The 24,331-nt window shown below is 43.5% G+C and overlaps 1 long non-coding RNA gene across 1 annotated transcript; it reads right to left on the bottom strand.

The window, feature by feature from the left end:
- Positions 1-1,482: 1,482 nt before the first annotated feature.
- Positions 1,483-18,298, bottom strand: LOC116459912 (uncharacterized). The gene is made up of 4 exons (XR_004245678.1): positions 17,827-18,298; positions 9,902-10,005; positions 4,601-4,678; positions 1,483-1,581 (listed from the first exon to the last, which is right to left on the bottom strand). It is a non-coding gene; the product is annotated as an uncharacterized LOC116459912 (long non-coding RNA).
- Positions 18,299-24,331: the final 6,033 nt, after the last annotated feature.

The following is a 24,331-nucleotide window of genomic DNA, read 5'->3' as shown; positions in this document are numbered from 1 at the left end:
TTCATCACCTCCCCTCATTCTTCTTCTCCCTCCTTTCAGACCATTTTTTCTCCTAGCTTCTCCTTTTCCCTTGTACCCTCTTGAAAATTTTTTAAGAGGCTAATTAAGCCTCTTCCACCCTCATCCCAAGGCCAAGACATTCGGAATTTATTCCCACCTCTCTTTACCTGTGACAATGCAGATGGATGCGCAGAAAATATACTGTTTCTGCGTCTCAGGGAATAACTGAGGGAAGGTCAGCGACAAACAGTTCAAGCAGAATGAGAGGAGAAGGGCGCTAATCATAAAAATTCCACCCAGTATGAAGTAGGCTAAAGAGAGAGAGAGAGGGGTATAAGTTCTTTTCAGGGCTCTCTCTGGTTTCAGAGTCCCCCAGTTCTAAAGGTCACATAGTAAAGTTTGGTGGATGTCAGCAGGAAGAAGTAGTTGTGAGGGAAATGAGGGGAGGGAGTACTGAGGCTCAGGTTAGTAATGACATTTAGCCCTCCTTTTTTTTTTTTTTTTTTTTTGAGACAGAGTCTCGCTCTGTCACCCAGGCTGGAGTGCAGTGGCGGCACAATCTCGGCTCACTGCAAGCTCTGCCTCCCGCGTTCACGCCATTCTCCTGCCTCAGCCTCTCCGAGTAGCTGGGACTACAGGCGCCCGCGACCACGCCCGGCTAATTTTTTTGTATTTTTTAGTAGAGACGGGGTTTCACCGTGGTCTCGATCTCCTGACCTCATGATCCACCCTCCTCGGCCTCCCAAAGTGCTGGGATTACAAGCGTGAGCCACCGCGCCCGGCCTAGCCCTCCTTTTTTAATCCAGGACTTACTTGGCTTGTGTTTGGGCATCCAACACATCGTCTTACCACTGCAGTCCATGAAAAGTGCACTGTCAAGAACATTGGGATCTCCAGGTAGTTCTATTTCTACCCAGGAAGAGACGAAGGAAGACCACCAAAGCAGAGTGGTAGCTGGGAAATTACAGATAAGGATGATGGCCCTGTTCAGTTTGTTCATCCACCACCCATGAAGAGGCATCACCTAAGAAGAAAGTGGGGAAAAAGGGAGGAGTTTCTTTAAATTCTCCATATTTACTTCTCGCCCTTCAAAAGCAGTTCCTAATGATCCCTCATTTCTAAAACTCTCTTAAGTCTTCCATTCAAGCCCCAATATCCTCTCTATAGTTTAACTCCCTATTCATTTAACAAATACTTACTGCATGCCCATAATGTGTCATGCCTTAAGTTCTGTTATATTGTCTTTTAACTGACCCTAGTTATTATCCCCACCATTCTAGATTCCAGATTAACAGCACCTCCCCCAAATAAGTTTATCAGGCCCTTCCCCAGCTTGAAACTCCCCTAACTCCTTTTGATTACCTCTAAATATAATCCTTGGGATAACGTCCAAGCCCTTCCTTATTCTAGCCTCAGTCTACCTTTCCAGTTTTATTTGTCTGAGCATGGTGGTACACGCCTGTAATCCCAGCTACTCACGTGGCGGAGGCAGGAGAATCACTTGAACCCGGGAGGCAGAGGTTGCAGTGAGCTGAGATCGCGCCACTGCACTCTAGCCTGGGTGACAGAGCAAGACTCCATCTCAAAAAAATAAATTAATTAAAATAAAATAAATAATTTAAAAGTTTGTAAAGTAAAAGTTGTAGTAAGCTAAGGTTAATTTACTATTGAGGAAAAATATTTTTTACAAATTTAGTGTAGCCTAAATGTAGTGTTTATAAAGTCTACAGTAGTGTACAGTATTGTCCTAGGCCTTCACATTCATTCACCACTCACTGATTCACCCAGAGCAACTTCCAGTCCTGCAAGCTCCATTCATGGTAAATGTCCTATACAAGTATAATTTTTTTTTGTTTGGAGATGGAGTCTTGCTCTATTGCCCGGGCTGGAGTGCAGTGGCATGATCTTGGCTCACTGCAACCTCCGCCTCCCAGGTTCAAGTGATTCTCCTGCCTCAATCTCCCAAGTATCTAGGATTACAGGTGCCCACCACCACACTGGCTAATTTTTTTGTATTTTAGTAAAGATGGAGTTTCACCATGTTGGCCAGGCTGGTTTCAAACTCCTGACCTCAAGTGATCCACCTGCCTTGGCCACCCAAAGTGTTAGTATTACAGGTGTGAGCCACTGCACCCGGCCAGGTGTACCATTTTAAAAAATCTTTTATATTGTATTTTTACTGTGCCTTTTCTATGTTGCGATATGTTTAGGCACACGAATACTTATCATTGTGTTATAATTGCCTACAATACTCAGTACAGTAACATGCTGCACAGGTTTATAGCGTAGGAGCAATAGGCTATAGCAAACAGCCTAGGTGTGTAGTAGGCTGTCCCATCTAGGTTTGTATAAGTGCACTCTGTGAGTCTGCACAAGGATGAAATCACCTAACAACACATTTCTCAGAATGTATCCCTGTCATTAAACAATGCACAACTATTTAAATATGATTAAATGCATATTTAATACTAACTTTTTACTTTTACTTATAAGTAGCAAGGGAAAGGAATGAATTATAAAACCTTCAGTTATAAATTCATATATTCAGGAGTCAAGATGTAAAATGTATTTATTACTGTGAGCTGAAGAAAAAGAAGTTGAAAAACATTACTCTAAATGTTGGCCACATGAGGGGGTTGCAAAGAAAGCGTGGAAAAGAAGATCACCAGATGAGAGCAGACTAGAGAATCTTACGATAGATTATTATGTGATTTTTGGCAGGTAATATGGAAGTTAGAAAAATTAGAACTGCATTTCTGTTTCAAAATTCCTTTCATTCCTATCTACTTGTGTGAACACAATTTCTTATATCCATAAGAATGACAAACAGACATAGAGCTGATTTTGACCTCTGGTCTCATTCTAGCAGTGAGGAATATTCTGCCATAGAAACATGAATTAGAAAATATCAGTCCCAATGTGCGCAGTGGCTCACGCCTGTGATCCCAACACTTTGGGAGTCCAAGGCAGGCAGAGCGCTTGGGCCCGGGAATTCACGACCAGTTTGGGCAACATAATGAGATCCCCTGTCTCTATGAGAAATAAAAAAAAAAAACTTTAGCTGGGCGTGGTGGCATCTGCCTGTGGTCCCAGCTACTTGGGAGGCTGAGACAGGAGAATTGCTTGAACCTGGGAGGCAGAGGTTGTAGTGTGCTAAGATTGTGCCACTGCATTCCATCCTGGGCAACAGAGTGAGATGGTCTCAAGAAGGAAAAAAAGGAGGCTGGGCGCAGTGGCTCAAGCCTGTAATCCCAGCACTTTGGGAGGCTGAGGCAGGCGGATCATAAGGTCAGGAGATCGAGACCATCCTGGCTAACACGGTGAAACCCCGTCTCTACTAAAAATACAAAAAAATTAGCCGGGTGTGGTGGCGGGCGCCTGTAGTCCCAGCTACTCAGGAGGCTCAGGCAGGAGAATGGCGTGAACCCAGGAGGTGGAGCTTGCAGTGAGCCGAGATCGCGCCACTGCACTCCAGCCTGGGCGACAGAGTGAGACTCCGTCTCAAGAAAAAAAAAAATAGAAGGAAAGGAAAATAGAGAGAGAGAAAGAGGAAGGAAGGAAGGAAAGTAGGGAGGAAGGGAGGAAGGCAGGGAGGAAGGGAGAAAGGGAGGGAGGGAGGGAGATGTTTGGGGAGGGCAGATGGAAAAGAATAGAAAAGAAAGAAAGAGGCCAGGAGCGGTGGTTCATGCCTGTGATCCCAGCGCTTTGGGAGGCCAAGGCAGGCAGATCACGAGGTCAGGAGATCGAGACCATCCTGGCCAACATGGTGAAACCCCATCTCTACTAAAAATACAAAAAAATTAGCCGGGCATGGTGGCACGCACCTGTAGTCCTAGCTACTCAGGAGGCTGAGGCAGGAGAATCGCTTGAATCTGGGAGGTGGAGGCTGCAGTGAGCCGAGATCGCGCCACTGCACTCCAGCCTGGGTGACAGAGTGAGACTGTCTCAAAAAAAAAAAAAAAAAAAAAAAAAAAAGAGAGAAAGAGAGAGGAATGGAGGAAGAATAAAAAGACTGAGTTCAAGTAAAAAAGAGAAAGATGGCCGGGCTTGGTGTCTCATGCCTGTAGTCCCAGTACTTTGGAAGGCCAAGGTGGGTAGATCACTTGAGGTCAGGAGTTCAAGGCCAGCCTAGCCAACATGATGAAACCCCATCTCTACTAAAAATACAAAAATTAACTGGGCATGGTGGCGTACGCCTGTAATCCCAGCTACTCGGAAAGCTGAGGCAGGAGAATCGCTTGAACCTGGGAAGTAGAAGTTGCAATGAGCCAAGATTGTGCCACTGCACTCCATTCTGTCTCAAAAAAAAAAAAAAAAAAAAAGAGAAAAAGATGTAAAATATCTAATGCTAAAAAAAATTTGATGATAGATTTAAATCACTATGGTATTTAGAAACCACTGGATACATTTAGAGGAGTGATGGAACACATTTTAAAATGTCATAATTCACAATATACCAGAAATCACATTTTTTACAACTGTTTAAACTTATGATGTGAAATTTTTAGATGTCAACTTAAAAATGTAGAAATGGATACATAATTTTTCAACAGGATATGCTTTCAAAGTTTGAGGACCACTGCTCTAAAGCAGTTCTTACATGTGATGAGCTTCAAGGAGTCAGTCTTGCTAGTTGTGTGACATTGGGCAAGTGACATAAATTCAGCTGTTTCCTTATCTGCAAAATGGGGATAGTAACAATACCCTATCTCAGTAGCTGTCCAACTTTGGCATTCATCTAAATAGCATGGAGGGCTTTTTAAACAGACTGCTAGGTCCTCACCCCTAGAGTTTCTGATTCAGTGGGTCTAGGGCCAGTCCCTAAAATTTGTATTGCTAATAAGTTTCCAGGTGATGCTGATGCTGCTGGTCCAGGAACCACACTCTGAGAACCTTTGGCCTATCTCATAAGGTCATTGAGAAAATTTAAAACATTAGTAGATAAAATGCTTAAACTGTACTGGGACATAGCAGATGCTAATATGTATTAGCCAATATCATCAATTAGGACTGGATTCACTGTAACAGAAAATTCTACTCCAGTGGATTAAACAGGAAGGAGTCCTATCTCATTTAATAAGAGGTCCCAAGGTAAATCATCCAGAGATGGCACTACTGTCAAGAATGTCCCCAGCTCCTGTCTTCTTGCTCAATTGCCTTTGTCCCATGGCTTTCATCATCACGGATGTGTGATAGCTGCTGTTCCTCCAGGAATTCTGTCTGCATTCCTGAGAGGCAGAAAGAAGGGCAAAAAAGCACAGGGCAAAGAATTGATGGAGTGTTCCAGCCAAGTTGCTCCCTTTCAAAAAATGTTTCCCGAAACCCCCACAGTGACGCTGACTTGAATCACAATGATCAGATCCAGGTCACATGTTACCCCAACTACAAAGAAATCAGAAAAAGAAAGAATTTTTAGTTCTCCAGCTACTATGGTGGAGGAAATCAACGGAGAATGCAGTTTGAGACAGATATTTCACTTGCCTGAAGGGTACCCATGAACACCAAGAAACTCATGCAAAATATCAAGTGTATGTGTATTTTTCTGAAGAGTCAGTCCACAGCTTTCATGAGATCCTTAGAGTTCAAAAACAAGGGCTTTCAAGCCCTAGTTTCTTGACTTGAGGGCCTAAATATTTTCACAAAAAGGATGTCTGCTCCTTTTCATCCCCTCTGTCTGCCATCACATTAAATCATAAAACCTGAGAGCATGGAACTTTCTTAATTGCTGTATCCTTTCTTTTTTTCTAAAAAAAGATTCTGAATTCATTGTAAATGTTGCTTATACTATTATATACTTGTCTATAATTTGTCCTACAGTATATTCTTTGGTGTGTGTGGTTTTTTTTTTCTTTTTTTGAGATGGAGTCTCGCTCTGTCACCCAGGCTGGAGTGCAGTGGCGCGATCTCGGCTCACTGCAAGCTCCGCCTCCCAAGTTCACGCCATTCTCCTGCCTCAGTCTCCTGAGTAGCTGGGACTACAGGCGCCCGCCACCTCGCCTGGCTAATTTTTTGTATTTTTAGTAGAGACGGGGTTTCACCGTGTTAGCCAGGATGGTCTCGATCTCCCGACCTCGTGATCCGCCTGCCTCCGCCTCCCAAAGTGCTGGGACTACATGCGTAAGCCACCGCGCCCGGCCTGGTGTGTGTAGGTTTTTAATGTGATTTCCCAAACAGATAACATACTTTTTTTTTTTTTTTTTGTGAGACAGAGTCTTCCTCTGTCACCCAGTCTGGAGTGCAATTGCACCATAATGGCTCACTACACCTTCAAATTCCTAGGCTCAAGCCAATCTCCCACCTCAGTAACCTGAGTAGCTGGGACTACAGGCATGTGCCACTACACATAGCTAAATTCAATTTTTTTTGTACAGATGAAGTTTCACTATGTTGACCAGGCTGGTCTTGAACTCCTGGGCTCAAGCGATCCTCCCACCTTGGACTCCCAAAGCATGTCCTTTTCTTCCTTTGTCATTTGCATAAAGTTGGGGAGCAAGGACCATTAACATCCGAAATAAGTTGCTGTGTCCTGAATTTCAGCCTGACAATAATACTTGGAGATTTGTGTTCTCTGACCGAAGAAACCAGAAGGGTTTTTAAAGATGAGAGGCAGTAACTGGATTTATTTCTGGGGTGTCTGAAAGATTGACAAATTCAGGAGTAAAACCTAAACACTGAAGGATTTGCATTCTTCAATATGTGACTTTCACTTAATGGGAAGACGGAAGACTTATCAACAAAACTACTGGGATCATCTGGAATCTCACCCTGAAAACACGTAGATCAGAAGTACTAATTGTGAAGTATCAGCTGAACAGTGTATAAAACAGGTTGGAAATGAGTTCTAAAATTATTAAAATGTTAGAATTGAGAAAGTTTAAATCTACTTAAGAATAGCACATAGGTTTATATTCTGCGTAAAACGCATTTAGAAAGTTAACGTTTGCTACTCCTGACAGTAGTGAGTCTGAGTTTGGTAGAAAGAGCCTTCCCATTTATAAATCAGCCAGGAGAATGTTCCACTGTGCAGAGAACAAGCGATTTACAAGAAATGGGGAATACTTTTTAAAATAAGGAACTAGGCTGGGTGCAGTGCTCAAGCCTGTAATCCCAGCACTTTGGGAGGCCGAGGCGGGAGGATCGCTTGAGCCCAGGAGTTTGAGACCAGCCTGGGCAACATGGTAAAACTCCATCTCTACTAAAAATACATACGAAAAAAAAATGTAGCAGGGTGTGGTGGTGCATGTCTGTAATTCCAGCTCCTTGAGAGGCTGAGGTACAAGAATCACTTGAACCCAGGAGGTGGAGGTTGCCGTAAGCCAAGATCGTGCCACTGCACTCCAGCCTGCGGGACAGACCGAGACACTATCTCAAAGAAACAACAACAAAAAAGAAATAAAATAACAAGCTAAAAAACTGTAAAAAGTGAGTATTTCAATAAAATTAATTTTTTTGTCCCAACAATGTTATGTTTAACATAGTTTTGTACCACTTTTCACAGTGAATCATTTTTATTTTTTTAACATCTAACTCAAGCCCCCACTTTTTTTTGCAGTTGAGATAACCTGACTTCCAATCAGCAGATGTATTAGCTCCCTTAGGTTGGCCTTAACCTCTTTATGGGTTAAGAAAATTTGGAAAAGGTAAATGGTCATTTCCAAGATAGGCTCTCTGATGAGAAGAATTCTTGAAATGTGAAAATACACTGATCAAGTTCAGAGTCCTAGCTTTTGGTGTCTCTGTTCTTTAAACATCAAAAAAGAGAAGTGTGACAAATTGATTTTGGGCGGCCATAAAACCATGTTAAATGTTAATATGAATGGTTTCCTTAAATATGGAGTTCCCTGGTGTCAAATGGGATGTTAGAAACTGGTCAGAAATTAGTCATATTTGCAAGCTCCCTTACCAGCAGATATCATGGGTTGAACTGTGTTCCACCAAAATTCATATGTTGAAGTCCGAAAACTTGGTACCTCAGAATGTGACCCTTATTTAGAGACAGCACCTTTAGAGAGTTACAGTGAGGTCAACTGAAAGTAGGTCATTAGGATGTGACCTAACCCATCCTAATATGGCCGGTGTCGTTTTAAAAAGGGAAATTTGGATACAGACATACACAGAGAGAAGACAATGTGAAAGGACGTAGGGAAGAATGGCTATCTACAAGCCAAGGAGAGAAGCTGGAACAGATCTGTCCCTCATTGCCCTCAGAAGGAATCAATTCTACTGAAACCTTGATTTTGGATTTCTAGCCTCCAGAACTGTGAGACAAACACACTTTTGTTGGTTAAGTCACTCAGTTGTGATATTTTGTTACGGCAGCATTAACAAACTAGTACAGCAGGGATTCTCTGATGTTGTACAAGTTTTCTTTCACTCCTCCCATTCAAGCACTACTCTCTTCTTTCCCCATGCAAGGACACTGATGTACAAGAAAGGCTGAGCCGTAGCTGAAAAATTTCCCACTCTTTGTGCTTATAAACTCTTTCCTAAATACGTGGCGTCTTTGATGTCAGAATCTCCCAAGTTTTAGCTTAACATAGAATGTGAGCCAAAGTGTTGTATGCAACTTTCATTCTGTTACTGCTTGAAAGGAAGCTGCTAAGTCACAATATTTTCTTTCTCCTTCCCGCAGGCTGTGATTCTGTTTCACCCATGTGAACAAGGCAATCCTCAGGAGGTCCAAAAGCAGCTAGAAGAACATAGACCCCTGGAGAACTTTGTGGAGAAGGGCTTCTAGAAGTCTCTGGTTTGCCCCTCAACAGCACATTTATATGACAAAGAAAATTTTCTATCTTGCTTAATCATTGTTTCTTGGTCTTTATGGTACTAATCAAATAAACATCCTAACTGAAAGAAATCAGAGTAGAATTAAGGACTGATAACTAAAGGAGGGCCAAAGTTTACACACACCTACCTAGATTATTCCGAGTCTTTTGACTGATTTAACTGTTTTTGGTCTTGTCCCTGTTCAATGCATTCTCCACATTATAACTATAATCTAAGATATAATCTGGTTATGCTACCTGCCTGTTAAGAAACCACTGCCTAGAGTTGAGTTGTATTGTCTAATACAGTAGCCATTAAAATTCAATAAAAATTCAGTAGTACTGGACGGGCGCGGTGGCTCACACCTGTAATCCCAGCACTTTGGGAGGCTGAGGCAGGCGGATCACGAGGTCAGGAGATCGAGACCATCCTGCCTAACACGGTGAAACCCCGTCTCTACTAAAAATACAAAAAAAAAAATTAGCCGGGCGAGGTGGCAGGCGCCTGTAGTCCCAGCTACGCGGGAGGCTGAGGCAGGAGAATGGCGTGAACCCCGGGGGACGGAGCCTGCAGTGAGCCGAGATCGCGCCACTGAACTCCAGCCTGGGTGAAAGAGCGAGACTCCGTCTCAAAAATAAATAAATAAATAAATAAAAATAAAAATTCAGTAGTACTAGCCACATTTCAAGTGTTTTTTTTTTTTTTTTTGAGGCAGGGTCTCTTTCTGTCACCCAGACTGGAGTGCAGTGGCGCAAATAGAGCTCACTGATGCCTCGACCTCCCAGGCTGAAGTGACCCTCCCACCTCAGCCTCCCAAGTAGCTGGGACTACAGGGGCATGCCACCATGCCTGATAAGTTTTTGTATTTTTTGTGAAGACAGGGTTTCATCATTTTGTCCAGGCTAGTCTCAAACTCCTGAGCTCAAGGGATATGCCCACCTCGGCCTCCAAAAGTGCTGAGATGACAAGCATGAGCCACTATGCCCACCCTCAAGAGTTTAATAGCCACATGTAGCTAGCGATTACTGTGTTGGACAACATAGATACAGGATAAAGTTCTATTGGACAGCACTGGGCTAGGAGATGCATGTCCAAGCCCCCCACATATCCTGTAAAGTTTTCTCTCCAGACTTACCTGCTGTCGCCATACACTTAGTCAGGGCCACCATGCTGTTTCGCAGCTCTGCATTTGTTCATAATGCTGCTGCCAAGGAATTCTCTCTCCTCCACCTTGTCCACCTAGAAAACAATTCATTTTTTTTTAAGTATTACCTTATTTACACACACACCCAAAAAACCCCAGAAGCATTGAGTAGTTCAAGAATTAATTTTGAATACATCTTCTCTTTTATCTACCATCCCTACAAAGATTAGCAGATCCAGAGAAAGGTCTTCACTTTAAAAATAAAAGATTTATAACTTTTTTTTTTTTTTTTTTTTTTTGAGACGGAGTCTCGCTCTGTCACCCAGGCTGGAGTGCAGTGGCGCAATCTCGGCTCACTGCAAGCTCCGCCTCCCGGGTTCACGCCATTCTCCTGCCTCAGCCTCTCCGAGTAGCTGGGACTACAGGCGCCCGCCACCACGCCCGGCTAATTTTTTATATTTTTTATTAGAGACGGGGTTTCACCGTGGTCTCGATCTCCTGACCTCGTGATCCGCCCGCCTCGGCCTCCCAAAGTGCTGGGATTACAAGCGTGAGCCACCGCGCCCAGCTAAAAGATTTATAACTTAACAAAAAAAAAAAAATCCAATTAAAAACCAGACAAAAAACTTGAATAGGCATTTCTCCAAAGATATGCAAATGCAAAGAGATATACAACATCACTAATCACTAGGGAAATGTAAACAAAAACCACAAAGAGATACCACTTCACACCCACTAGGTCACCTACCTTTAAAAAAAAAAACCCCAAGCAGAAAATAACAAATGTTGGCAAGGATGAAGAGAAATTGGAATCCTTGTGCACTGTTGGTGAGAATGCAAAATAATATAGCTGCTATGGAAAACAGTATGCAATTCCTCAAAAAATGAAAAATAGAATTATCATATAACCCAGTAATTCCTTTTCTGGGTATACTGTAAAGAATTGAAGGCATGTAGGCCAGGCACGGTGGCTCACACCTGTAATCCCAGCACTTTGGGAGGCTGAGGCGGGCAGATCATGAGGTCAGGAGATCAAGACCATCCTGGCTAACACGGTGAAACCCCATCTCTACTAAAAATACAAAAACTGAGCTGGGCGTGGTGGTGGGCGCCTGTAGTCCCAGCTACTCGGGAGGCCGAGGCAGGAGAATGGCGTGAACCCGGGAGGTGGACCTTGCAGTGAGCCGAGATTGCACCACTGCACTCCAGCCTGGGCGACAGAGCGAGACTCTGTCTCAAAAAAAAAAGAGAGAGAATTGAAGGCAGGATCTCAAAGAGATATTTATAAACCCCATGTTCATAGCAGCATTATTCACAATAGCCAAAAGGTGCAAGCAACCCAAGTGACTATTGACAGATGAATGGATAAACAAAATGTGGTATATACATATAGTGAAATATTATTCAACTCTAAAAAGTAAGGAAATTGACATGCTACAACATGAATGAACCTTGAGAGCACTATGCTAAGTGAAACAAGCCAGTCACAAAAAGACAAATACTGTATGATTCCATTTATTTGAGGTACATAGAATAGTCAAATTCATAGAGACAAAAAGCAGAATGGTGATGTCCAGAGGCTGAAGGGAGAGGGGAATGGGGAGTTATAGCTTAATAAGTACAGAGTTTCAGTTTTATAAGATGAAAAGAGTTTTGCAGGTAGATGGCAGTGATGGTCGCACAACAATGTGAATATACCTAACACAACTGAACACTTAAAAACAAGATAGGCCAGGAGCGGTGGCTCACATCTGTAATCCCTGCACTTTGGGAGGCTGAGGTGGGCAGATCCTGAGGTCAAGAGATCGAGACCATCCTGGCCAACATGGTGAAACCTCGTCTCTACTAAAAATACAAAAAAAATTCGCTGGACGTGGTGGCATGTGCCTGTAATCCCAGCTACATGGGAGGCTGAGGCAGGAGAATTACTTGAACCCAGGAGGCAGAGATCGTGCCACTGCACTCCAGCCTGGTGACACAGCGAGACTCCGTCTCAAAAAAACAAACAAACAAATAAAAGATTAAGATGCTAAATTTTATGTGAATTTTATTACAATTGTTTTAAAAAGATCCATATTTAAATCTCATTCCGAAAAAGGTAAGTCTTGAGCAAGCCCTGACTCTACCAGAACCCAGTTCACAACCATATCCTCAAACATCTCACATTCTTTTTTTTTTTTGAAGAGACAGAGTCTTCCTCTGTCACTCCAGCTGGAGCACAGTGGCACAATCATAGCTCACTGTAACCTCGGACTCCTGGGCTCAAGCAACCTTCCACCTCAGCCTCTGGAGTATCTAGGACTATAGGTGCAAGCCATCACACTCCACTAATTTTATTTTATTTTTTGTAATTGGGGGAAAGAGGGATGGGGTGGGTGTTCTTGCTTTGTTGCCCAGGCTGGTCTCCAACTCCTGGCTTCAAGTGATCCTCCCACCTCAGTCTCCCCCAAAGTGCTGGAATTAAAGGCATAAGCCACCGAGCCTGACCTATCCCATATTCTTAAAACGTACCCCATGATCCTGCTTTTCTAAAGAGAAGGCCACACATGCACAAAAATGCATGCAAGGAATGACCAGCCTGGCCAACATGGCGAAACTCCATCTCTACTAAAAATACAAAAATTAGCTGAGTGTGGTGGCACGCACCTATAGTCCCAGCTACTCGGGAGGCTGAGGCAGGAGAATCACTTAAATCCAGGAGGCAGAGGTTGTAGTGAGCTGAGATCGCAACACTGCACTCCAGCCTGGGTGACAGAGTGAGACTCCACCTCAGAAAAAAAAACAACAACAAAAGTGTGAGAAGATTCATAAAAAGGTGGTTATGCTTGTTTAAATAAGGCTGAAGAGAAATGGAAAGAAGGGTAAGTGTAAAGTGGTGGTTAAGAGAAAAATCTGCTGGGCAAGAAACATCTCATTCATCTATAGAAGGGTCTTGCAATTCCTGAGTGGATGCACGTGACTGGTGGTGTGCTAGGCAGGCTCTAGCCCAAGTGAAGGAGATTGGGGCAGCTGCCATGAAGGAGGCAGATCCTGGAAAGGCAGGATATTACCTAGGACTCGACTCTGACATTTTGCTGCAGCATCACCTGGTCTCCTGATCTCCCTTTCTGAGCAAAGCAGGCCTATAAAAAGAGAAAGAAGTTATCAGGAATAACCTAGTGCTAGTTCTGCTCATGCAGGCCAACTCCCATAAAAGTCAGTTCTGCACAATTCAGCTGCAAATAAACCTTCTCTCAATATATAAGCACCATCCAAATCCACCACCCGATACAAAGTAGAGTAAAGGCAAAATGCTCAACAAGGTGGCAGGACCAATATAAAGTTAAACATGAATGGAAGAGTGGATATGTTTACAATATGTTAGCTCATCATACAATACAAAAAAAATTTTTCTTTTCTGAGACAGGGTCTTGCTCTGTCACCCCATCTAGGCTCTGTCGCAGTCACAGCACACTGCAGCCTCAACCTCCTGGGCTCTAGCAATCCTCCCGCTTCAGCCTCCTGGGTAGCTGAGACTGCAGGCACACACCACCACGCCCAGCTAATTTTTTTTTCCTTTTTTTTTGAGATGGAGTCTCGCACTGTCATCCCAGTTGGAGTGCAATGGTGTGATCTCGGCTCACTGCAACCTCTGCCTCCCGGGTTCCAGCAGTTCTCCTTCCTCAGGCCCCTGAGTAGCTGGGATTACAGGCGCCCGCGACCACGCCCGCCTAATTTTTTGTATTTTTAGTAGAGATGGGGTTTCACTATATTGGCCAGACTGGTCTCGAACTCCTGACCTCGTGATCCGCCTGCCTCGGCCTCCCAAAGTGCTGGGATTACAGGCGTGAGCCACTGCACCCGGCCGCTCAGCTAATTTTTAAATTTTTTTGTAGAGACAGGGTTTTGCCACGTTGCCCAGGCTGGTATCAAACTCCTGAGCTCAAGTAATCCACCTGCCTTGGCCTTCCAGCGTTGGGATTACAAGGATAAACCATGGTGCCCAGCTAAAATGTGATCGTTAATCTATGTTCATCTGACCTAAAGAAATGTGACACTTTAGGAAAAAACAGACATTAGCTATTTAATAAAACAAAATTTTTCTGTGTAATAGTGTTATATACAGGGAATGAAGGAAAAATATGTTTCTTCAGTTATATGTTTAACTGTACATATATATAATTATGTGTGTATATATTTATATATAAAGCTATATATAGTTAACTGTACATATATAATTGTGTGTGTATATATATGTGTATATATATGAGATACATACACACAGTTATTCACTGCATTGTTTGTGATGGTGAAAGATTAGAAACAACCTAATGTCTATCACCAGGAAATGAGTAAAGCCCAAGTGTTCATCACCAGGAAATGGCTTAAACATATTACAGTATATCCATATACAAATGAAGACACTGTATATTAATATAGAAATCTCTTAAGATATAGTGTTAAGTGAAAAAAAGTTGGAAAGTATGCCACCTAACAAATAAATAAGAGTGAAAATAGCCGGGTGTGGTGGCTCACACCTATAATCCCAGCACTTTGGGAGGCCAAGGTGGGCAGATCACCTGAGGTCAGGAGTTCAAGACCAGCCTGGCCAACATGGCGAAACCCAGTCTCTACTGAAAATACAAAAATTAGCCGGGCCCAGTGGCACACGCCTGTAATACCAGCTACTCAGGAGGCTGAGGCAGGAGAATCGCTTGATCTCTGGAAACAGAGGTTGCAGTGAGCCGAGATTGCACCACTGCACTCCAGCCTGAGTGACAGAGCCAGACTCCCTCTCAAAAAAAAAAAAAAAAAATTTTTTTGCAGCAGATTCCAGGAAGTCAGCTTTCTTCTCCTTTCACTAGCTTTTCTCTTCTTCCCTCTACCATAAGCACATACATACAAGATTACTTTCAATGTCAGTAAAAATATTCTTTTAAAAGCAATTTTTTTTTTTTTTTTTTTTTTTTTTGAGACGGAGTCTCGCTCTGTCACCCAGGCTGGAGTGCAGTGGCGTGATCTCGGCTCACTGCAAGCTCCATCTCCCGGGTTCACAACATTCTCCTGCCTCAGCCTCCCGAGTAGCTGGGACTACAGGTGCCCGCCACCACGCCCGGCTAATTTTTTGTATTTTTAATAGAGACAGCACTTTGGGAGGCCAAGCAGGGGCGGATCATGTGTTAGCCAGGATGGTCTGGATCTCCTGACCTCGTGATCCGCCCGCCTCGGCCTCCCAAAGTGCTGAGATTACAGGCGTGGGCTACCGCACCCGGCAAAAGCCTATTTTGAAAGAGGTTTCTTTTTTTCTTTTTTTTTTCGAGACAGGGTCTCACTCTGTCACCCAGGCTGGAGCGCAGTGGCGTGATCTTGGCTCACTGCAACCTCTGCCTCCCGGGTTCAAGTGATTCTCCTGACTCAGCCTCCTGAGTACCTGGGATTACAGGTGTCGGCCACCATGCCTGGCTAATTTTTGTGTTTTTAGTAGAGACGGGATTTCACCATGTTAACCAGGATGGTCTCGAACTCCTGACCTCGTGATCCGCCCCCACCTTGGCATCCCAAAGTGCTGGGATTACAGGCGGCAGCCACTGCCTGAAAGAGGTTTCTTTTAAGAGTCGGTTTTTACCAGCCAATGTCAACCTCCTTCCTCTCATGAACTGTACCCGTTCCTGGCTAGATTCTGATCATCCTGGTGTATTTGTCACAGACCCAAAATACAAATCTCTAGTCAACAGTATAGAGCTCTTCATGGCTTCCAAAACAAGGCATATTTCCTTCCTAGAATGTTCCTTCTCTGGAATCCTCGTGATACACTCCTCATTCCTTAGTCTTTACTTAAATAATGGTAAAGCCTTCCGCATTCATCCTATTTAAAACTCAACACCCATCCCTCACTCTACCCTACTCCATATTGCCCTTCTCTGATTTCTTTTTCTCCACGATACCATCACCTGAGAAACTGTATTTTCCTCTAGAATAAACTGCACAAACATGGAGATGTTTGTCTTAAATGAATAAAGCCATGTCTATTCAAAACCAATTAGTCAAAACTAGTATCATATTCTTAGTTACTATTTTTTCATAAACTGTCAATTTGGTGCAACCTGGTTCTCATATCCCATTCCCCTTTTCTAGACATTCCTTTAATCAACATGCTACTGAAGCTTTCCTTTTCTTTGTAATAATTTAAAAAACCCAGGTCTTTGTGATTGCAATGCTTGCTAGCGGCATCATGCAGGAAATGGCAGAAAATGGGTCCTCTTATATGCTGAACCAATAGTTCATGGAATGGTTGTGGGGGGTCACAGATCTTGTAATCTGAAGTGCCCCATTGACTTAAAAGTAAAAAACACACGGCCGGGCACGGTAGCTCACGCCAGTAATCCCAGCACTTTGGGAGGCCGAGGTGGATGGATCACCTGAGGTCAAGAGTTTGAGACCAGCATGGCCAACATGGTGAAACCCCGTCTCTACTTAAAATACAAAAAATTAGCTGAGCGTGGTGGTACACACCTGTAATCCCAGTTACTGGGGAGGCTGAGGCAGGAGAATCACTTGAACCCGGGAGGTGGAGGTTACAGTGAGCCAAGATCGTGCCATTGTACTCCAGACTGGGAGACAAGAGCGAGACTTCATCTCAAAAAAAAAAAAAAAAAAAAAAAAGAGTAAAAAACACAGGCTTTAATGTTATACAGACATGAATGCAAATCCTTGGTTCTGTCACTTACTAGTTGTGAGATCTTGGACTTATTACCAGGTTAAACCCTCTGAGCCTCAGCTTTACTGTGGTTAAATGGATATAACAATATCCAATCTCTCTAACAGAGTTGTGAGGATTAAATAACAAAATTTGTAAACCTATTTAATAGTCCTGGGCATATAACTCCTCAATAAATGTTATTACAATCACTGCGACAGAACAAAGATCACTGGAGGGATATTTCCAAATCGTTAGAGGTTTTAAGATCATCACAACTGTAATCCCAGCACTATGGGAGGCCGAGATGTGTGGATCACTTGAGGTCAGGAGTTCGAGACCAGCCTGGCCAACATGGTGAAACCTCGGCTCTACTAAGTAGCTAGGCGTGGTGGCACACACCTGAAATCCCAACTACTTGGGAGGCTGAGGCAGGAGAATCGTTTGAACTCGGGAAGCAGAGGATGCAGTGAGCCGAGTTGGCACCACTGCACTCCAGCCTGAGTGACAGAGCTAGACACCATCTCAAAAAAAGAGCACCACTGAACTTTGTTAACATTAACTGACAGAAAAGACACTAGACACTAGAATTCTATGAGCCCCCAGCAGTGTCAGAAAATCCTCTTACATGGATTTTGTTTTTTGTTGAAGAAAAAAACTTCTTAGAGAAATATTGCTGGATTTCTTAGATTAGATAAGGATAAAATGAGAACTATCTTACTCTACTCGTTCCTTTTATTATTCAAGATTCAGTACCCTGCTGGTAAGTTTCATTCAGCGAATCTAGCACACATGAATTAAGTGCTATTTAAGGTACAATGTCTCCAACAGGCACGGTGTCAGAATAATGGTTTCTGTCCACCAGAACAAAGGATGAGACGCGCCTCTTGGATTTGACTGTAGCCCAGTGGTCATCATCGCTGGCTGCACATTAACATTATCCAGGAAATTTTAAAGCTCTATAGGTGATTCTAAGGAAGAGGAGGACTGAGAGGCCGACTGTTAAGATGCACTGCTACTGTCCGATGAGCACACACTCATCCATAACCTTACACATTTCCTATTCACCTGATGCCCAGAATCATCAAACAGTGTATTCAACACAGTCACGCCATTTCTGTTTTCCAGTTGACTATCTTCCACAAGATACTGTTATCCAGAGCAGGTAAACTCCCTAGCACCTGTCGCTCAAGAACTTAAATCCCTCCCTGCACCCAACCCATCAACGGTGACTTATTACTATCCACAAGCCAGGCTGCTTCCCGATGCACCTTTTCTGCTGGGGAGTGCCCAGACGAGCGCCATCTGCTCCTGGGCCAGAGGAGTCCCTGCAGGGTCATTGACTTCCTCCTTTCCAAAAGCCCCGTAGGTTGCATTGGAGTCCCGAGGCGAAGCGCCGACACTTCATCTGCCCGTCACCTCCCGATTTTTGCAGTGTGTTTCTTCTGAACAAGAATGTGTGCCCTGGAAGCCAACTCAAGTCCCAGACCTAGGTTTCTCGACATTTCCCCAAGTCCCACCTGCGTCAGGTTGTAGGCTCCGGGGCCAGTCCCTTTCGATCCGCATCAAAAAACCTGGCGATCCCGTTTGGGCACAAGAGCTCAGGGCGTTGGTCCCCGCGATCGCGGAAGCCCACTTCCAGAAAAACTCGACCACTAACAGTAAGCTTCAGGGGTCGCAAAAAGGGGTAGAAGGGTTTGCATCCCCTGGCGTCATTTCCGGGTCCGCTCTGGAAACCTCGGAGGTTTCCGTGTCTCTGTCGTTTATTCCGACTGTTAATGCTCCATGTGCCTTTGACTCTCCTCATCTTCCTTTCCAAACATACGAGGAAGAAAGGCTCAGGTTTCCCAGAGAAATTGTGTGGAAAAGCCTTAAAAGTATATATACAAAGGTAGACAGAATAGTACAGTGCATCCAATGTACCTGACACACCTTCAAGAATTACTAACTCGGCCGGGCGCGGTGGCTCACTCCTGTAATCCCAGCATTTTGGGAGGCCGAGACGGGCGGACCACAAGGTCAGGAGTTCGAAACCAACCTGGCCAATATAGTAAAACCCCGTCTGTACTAAAAATACAAAAAAACTAGTTGGGGGTGGTGGTGGGCCCCTACTACTCAGGAGGCTGAGGCAGGAGAATCGCTTGAACTTTGGAGGAGGAGGTTGCAGCGAGCCGAGATGATACCACTGCACACCAGCCAGGGCGACAGTGCAAGACTCCTCTCAAAAAAAAAAAAAAGAAGAAGAAGAAGAAGGCCTGGCGAGGTGGCTCACGCCTGTAATCCCAGCACTTTGGGAGGCCGAGGTAGGCGGATCACCTGAGGTTGGGAGTTTGAGACCAGCCTGACCAAAATGGAGAAACCTTGTCTCTAGTGAAAATAAAACAAAATTAGCCGGGCATGGTGGTGCATGCCTGCAATCCCAGCTAGTAGGGAGGCGGAGGCAGGAGAATCGCTTGAACCCAGGAGTCGAAGGTTGTGGTTAGCCGAGATCGCGCCATTGCACTCCAGCCTGGGCAACAAGAGCGAAACTGCGCCTCAAAAAAAAAAAAAAAAAAAAAAAAAAATTACCAAAATATTATTACTATAACCACCTCTCCCTATGTTGTTGGAATGGCGCGAACTCGGCTCACTGCAACCTCCGCCTCACAGGTTCAAGCGATTCTCCTGCCTCAGCCTCCTCAGCCTCCCGAGTAGCTGGGATTACAGGCGCCCACCACCGCACCTGGCTAATTTTTGTATTTTTAGTAGAGACGAGGTTTCACCATCTTGGCCAGGATGGTCTCAAACTCCTGACCTTGTGATCCACCCGCCTCGGCCTCCCAAAGTGCTGGGATTATAGGCATGAGCCACCGAGCCCAGCCCACTGCACTTTTCCTTAAAGCAAAACCTGTCATTCTTCTGTTTCTTGCCTCTTAGTTTCTTAGTCCTTTTTTTCCTATTAGCCCTATTTGTATTTATTTGTTATTAATGCACTATGACTAATAAAAACTTGCCTAGGGTCAGAAACTTTGAGCTTTAGCAAAAACAAAAACATAACAAACAAAAACTCAGAAAGTTTTTTCAGATAAAGGTTTGTTTTTCAAGTACAATTAAGAGCATGATTCTGCTCAGGCGTGGTGGCTGGCGCCTGTAATCCCAGCACTCTGGGAGGCCGAGGCAGGCAGATCACTTGAGGTCAGGACTTCGAGACCAACCTGGCCAACATGGTGAAACCCCAACTCTACTAAAAATACAAAAATTAGCTGAGTGTGGTAGCAGGTGCCTGTAATCCTAGTTACTGGAGAGGCTGAGGCAAGAGAATCTCTTGAACCAAGATAGCGGAGGTTGCAGCGAGCTGAGATCCCACCACTGCACTCCAGCCTGGGTGACAGAGCAAGACTCCATCTCAAAAAAAAAAAAAAAAAAAAAAAAAAGAAAGAAAAAAAAAAAAAAAAGCATGATTCAGAACAGTTTAGTCATTTTAGAAACTTTTGGGATAAATCTGAATATTCAGAGAGTTTTCTCTGGCCATAAAATAGAAGATAGGAAGAATGTAAATTTTTATTCATATGGAGAGAAAAGACACAGTTGTCCCTGTGTTATCTTTAAGAAAGCTCCTGTTCTTAATTCTCTAACTAACTGTAATATCTCAAAGGACTATCTGTAAAACAAAAGGAAACAACCACCTGTTAAATTCAGAATTCCAAAAAGTTTAATTGTATCTCTTGTGTAATATAGACATCTATCTCATGACCTTGCTTATTAATCATTCTTAAAAAATTATATATAAATTGGTTCTATGACCACTATAAAAATACCTGCATTTTGTTTGTTACACAGAAAAGTTAAATGTTCAATGTAATCTTTAAGGGAACTAAATTGGCATAATAATATTTTCATAATTGGGAGGAGGGGTTATGACTTTCCTTCAATGCATGGGGAAAAAATCACTTTGTTGCTTGCGGCAGCAGTATTAACTATAGTTGTAAGATTAAACAGCTTAAGGGTAATACCAACACCAGATGTGGTAGAACAGTGCCAATCATAGAGAGTCAGAGTACCTCTGTACTCCCTGTCACACGAGATGTATTTCTGTCCTAAGCCAGTTGGATTATTCTTCCTTTTTCCCATTTTTATTTTTTATTTTGCAGCTGAATGATACATTCTAATGCAACATCCTTAACACTTACCAAGTTCTCAATTAAATCTATTCTGCATGATCCCCTCCTGTCTGGTAAATCTGGTAAATCTTCTCTGAGTCCTTTAGCTTCCTGCTCCCATATAGATTAGTTGCATTCTAGGTTTCTTGAATAGCTGTCATCCTGTGGTTTTTCATTTTTGAGCTCCTAGATCAGATTCATCATTTCTTGAGTTCCATGTCTTTCTCTCTCTTCCTCCCTATTTTCCCTGTAGTATATATATTCAGTTTGCTTCTTAAAATGTAGGTCAGCTTTTTGAGTTATCATAGGTTTATAAATGTCTTTATTCCAACTTCACATTTGATGCTATACATAGCTATGGAATTCTGTATTAAAACATTTTTCCTCCAGATTTTGAGGCATTATTTTGTTTTCTCCTAACATTCATTCGAGGTTGCTGATGAGACGTCTGAGGCAGAAAGAGTATCTTTCTCTTGCCCACCACCATTACCTCTGAAAGCTGTTAGAATCTGATGTAGTTTGCTTTCAGTCTTATTCCACCGTGAGCAGGTGTATACAAGTCTATTCCTAAAGGCTGAGGAAGCTGAGAGGCCAAAGAAAGAGGCTGACAAATTCAGTTTCTCAGAAAGAAACATTTAATAACAGGAGCCATGTCTTGAGTGGTAGCAAGACAAGATGATGGATCCCCACATTGTCACCAGCCAAACCCAGGGCTTATGAACCACAGGGAATTTGCCTAAGGGCAGGATTTTTCTTTTTCTTTTCTCTTTTTTTTTTTTTGAGACAGGGTCTCTTTCTGTCGCCCAGGCTGGAGTGGCCAGATCTTGGCTCACTGAAACCTCCGCCTCCCAGGTCAAGCCATTCTCATTCCTCAGCCTCTGGAGTAGCTGGGACTACAGGCACGCCCCACCATGCCCAACTAATTTTTGTGTTTTTGGTAGAGACGGCATTTCACCATGTTGGCCAGGCACGTCTCAAACTCTGGACCTCAAGTGATCCGCCCACCTCGGCCTCCCAAAGTGTTGGGATTATAGGCGTGACATACTGCGCCCAGCCTAAGGGCAGGATTTATGTACGGTAAGTATGTGGTTACAATAACATCAAGGTTGTTTTCACCGAATTGCAGGATTTATTGTACCTTAAAGTGGAAATCTTAGAGGCATTTCCAGAACTGGGGTTAATCAGAAGTCAACATGGTGGATTACCATCCAAGATGGAGTGGCTTTCAGCTGGGCACAGTTGCAGTTGGCCAAGATCATGCCACTGCACTCCAGCCTGGGCAATACAGCTAGACTGTCTAAAAATATATATATATATATATACACACACACACATATGCACACACACATATATACATATATATAATATTCATGCACGCACACATGTTTGTTGAAATTATATGTAATTTCCTTTGATTATTGTACAGCTTGGGAGCCCATATTCAAACCTCTTTGATGATCATATGGTCTAGGAAAGAAAGTGCTTTGTTCACCTTATAAGAGAAAATTAAGGATATCGTTTTCACCACCCTCTTTCCTATGATGAAAAAGCCTGTACTTTGTACAGTGGACAAGAAGTATCTGTATTCAATTCCTGGCTAGTAGGATCAACTCATTTGAAAATAAGCTGATTTTTTTTTTCAGATGGAGTCTCGCTCTGTCGCCTAGGCTGGAATGCAGTGGCATGATCTTGACTCACTGGAGCCTCGACCTCCCTGATTCAAGCAATTCTCCTGCCTCAGCCTCCCGAGTAGCTGGGACTACAGGCAAGCGCTGCCACACCTGGTTAATTTTTGTATTTTTAGTAGAGACAGGGTTTCACCATGTTGGCTGGATGGTCTTGATCTCCTGACCTTGTGATCCGCCTGCCTCGGCCTCCCAAAGAAGCTCTGCTTTTAACAGTGTACAAAGTTGAAAAGTGCAATTTAAAACATCTAAGATACATTAAGAAAAAGTGTAAATGCAAAACAACGGGTAAATAACTAAGCTCTCTTTTGTGTGAAAAAGAAGAAAAAATAATCAATATAAATGCAGTATTTAGGCTGGGCGCGGTGGCTCACGCTTGTAATCCCAGCACTTTGGGAGGCCGAGGCGGGCGGATCACGAGGTCAGGAGATCGAGACCACGGTGAAACCCTGTCTCTACTAAAAATATAAAAAAAAAAATCAGCCGGGCGTGGTGGCGGGCGCCTGTAGTCCCAGCTACTCAGAGAGGCTGAGGCAGGAGAATGGCGTGAACCCGGGAGGCGGAGCTTGCAGTGAGCCGAGATCGCGCCACTGCACTCCAGCCTGGGCGGCAGAGCGAGACTCCGCCTCAAAAAAAAAAAAAGCCGGGTTCACGCCATTCTCCTGCCTCAGCCTCTCCGAGTAGCTGGGACTACAGGCGCCCGCCACCACGCCCGGCTAATTTTTTTGTATTTTTAGTAGAGACGGGGTTTCACTGTGGTCTCGATCTCCTGACCTCGTGATCCGCCCGCCTCGGCCTCCCAAAGTGCTGGGATTACAAGCGTGAGCCACCGCGCCCGGCCCAAGCTCTGCTTTTAACAGTGTACAAAGTTGAAAAGTGCAATTTAAAACATCTAAGATACATTAAGAAAAAGTGTAAATGCAAAACAACGAGTAAATAACTAAGCTCTCTTTTGTGTGAAAAAGAAGAAAAAATAATCAATATAAATGCAGTATTTAAATAAAGAAACCCAGTAGGGATATATGAGAAATTAAGGACAGAGTTTACCTATAGAAGATGGTGGTGAGAATTCAGCTGATGAAGAATAAAAATGGAAGGAAAGGCCTGGCAGCGTGGCTCACGCCTGTAATCCCAGCACTTTGTGAGGCCGAGGTGGGTGGATCACCTGAGTTTAGGTGTTCGAGACCAGTCTGGCCAACATGGCAAAACCCCGTCTCTACTAAAAATACAAAAATTAGCCAGGCGTGGTGCTGCACGCCTATAATCCCAGCTACTCGTGAGGCTGAGACAGGAGAATCGCTTGAACCTGGGAGACAGGGGCTGCAGTGAGCCAAGATTGGGCCACTGCACTCCAGCCTGGGCTACAGAGCAAGACTCTGTCTCAAAAAAAAAAAAAGAAAACTTTTTAATATATCTATATCTTTTTAAAGTTTTCTTTGAAATGTTTCTGCTTTGTATAATAATGTGTTGTTTTTTAAAAAACTCTTAAATTAGAAAAATATTTTTAAAGGTATATATCCTGTTCACGTTGGAATAAGCGTTCAGAGTATATAAAACAAAGATCTTTGTCACTGTTATCATTGAAGTTCTGGAAAATTTTTCTTTCTCACTTTATAATCTTGTTTTCTCTTAGACTGAAATGAAGAAAACGGAATGACCTAGCATGAGTGATACAAACGGTGGGTGGTTTTACATGCGCTTTTTTTTTGACGTAATCAAATAATTCAGCATTTTACTCCAAGAAAATTCCCCCGGGGCAGAGGAGGACAAGAATCACAAAAGCCTCCACCTGTACTGTACCTCTGTCACTGTAAGGTGCCTGTTGCCGTTTTGCTTTACGGGTGAGATGTGGGTATGCCTTGGAGACGGCGCAAAGTTAAGCCTGGAGAAACGCACACAGGTATACGTTTGGGTAGACGTC

The sequence above is a fragment of the Hylobates moloch genome, unplaced genomic scaffold, assembly GCF_009828535.3.
Source record: "Hylobates moloch isolate HMO894 unplaced genomic scaffold, HMol_V3 SCAFFOLD_20, whole genome shotgun sequence".
Lineage (NCBI taxonomy): Eukaryota > Metazoa > Chordata > Mammalia > Primates > Hylobatidae > Hylobates > Hylobates moloch.
This window is presented reverse-complemented; position numbering and strand designations above follow the sequence as displayed.